Genomic DNA, 1,649 nt, shown 5'->3' with positions numbered 1-1,649 from the left:
TATAATCCAATTCATCATCAAATCACATGTACTACTTACCATACATCATATTTTTTTATCCATTTACCATTCCACATAACATAATTCAAGTATTTCATGCTATTTTTCATTTTATTCATTTTAGTCCTGTATTTCGATATCTGATAAGTGTCAAGTAAAATATTTTAATCCCATTCTTAATACGTTTTTGGGTGATTAATCAATGCAAAATGATGAATTTTATTCTCCTAATCCTTTAAATTCATGTTTCTATACTTAGGAAAGCATTTGGGAGCAAAACGAGTGAAAATGGAGCAAAAATCAAACAATTGGATTAGATTTCAGGAGCCATTCGGCAATATGCCAGATCGTGTCGATTTCACAAGTTGTATTCTAGACATGCAGAATAACGTAATTTTTAGGGTTTTTAGACATTTTAAGACCTGTAAATACCAAATATAAGAAGAGGAAAGGAAGCCTTCATAGAATATTGAAGAAAACAAATCAGAAAATGCCATTGAAGTCGACTTTGAAGCAGATTTCCATCAAGATTGAAGACTCTTTTTAATTTTTTTGAAGTTTATAATGAGCTTTTTTATTTCTTGTGGTTATACTGACTTTGAGATGTTTTTATTCGTGATTATGAACTAATTTTCTAAATACCTATGGAAGATGAACCCTATGATGAATCCTATCTTTTGATTTCTGTTTTACGCAATAAATACTTGAATCTTATTCTCAGTTATGAATGCTTAAATCTTGATTTAATATTTCTGGATTATTAATTCATGTTTGATGTGCTTAATTCAGAGGAGGAATAAACCTTGTTTAAGAGTAGATCTAACATAATTGAGTGGAGTTGCATGCAATTATAGAAATAGGATGACATAGATCTACCAGATTAGAGTCAAATCTAATAGGGGAATTCATAGATCGAGTTAATGCGATAATAGGGGTTTTAATTAGAAATAATTTCAATGAATCAACCTAGAGTCAGTTGCTTTTAGTCTTGAAAAGAGATATTAGCATAATTTAGGGATTTCTACGGATCAAGAAATTAAGTGAATAAATTGATTAATTCATATTGATAATGACATATACAATCTAGGTGGATTCTTTCCAAGGTATTGTTTCGCTTCTTGGTTATTATTCGATAATTTTCCTGATTTGTTCTTTGCCGAGGTCTTAGTTAATTAATTTAGTTAATTTTAGTTTAATTCAATCACTTCAATTTTCTAGTTAAATAATAGAAAGACGGTAATTACTAGTACTTTTAGTCCTTGTGGGAATGATATCTTTGCTCACCGTAGCTATACTATTTATCGATAGGTGCACTTGCCTTTGTCGTATATTTAGTTGGTTTTGTGGACATCAATATCTTACATCAAGCCCAATCAAAACAATCCATACTATCACTATATACTTATCTCAATGATCAGTCAAAGAATTAATATACATACAAGCAATTAAATCTATCCCAAATCATAAAAGTACAAATTGATATTTGTGCATCACTTGTTGACGGTTTTCGCTTTTCCTTTACCTCTCGACGGTTTGGTATCATTTTTAGCTATGAATAATCGCAAAACATATTATACAATCAATTTTCAGAAAATTCATAACAAATTATCAAGTTACACACATTTTACAATTTATTCAATTTAGTCCCT

Source organism: Gossypium hirsutum, chromosome D11, assembly GCF_007990345.1.
Source record: "Gossypium hirsutum isolate 1008001.06 chromosome D11, Gossypium_hirsutum_v2.1, whole genome shotgun sequence".
In the NCBI taxonomy this organism is placed as follows: domain Eukaryota; kingdom Viridiplantae; phylum Streptophyta; class Magnoliopsida; order Malvales; family Malvaceae; genus Gossypium; species Gossypium hirsutum.
This window is presented reverse-complemented; position numbering follows the sequence as displayed.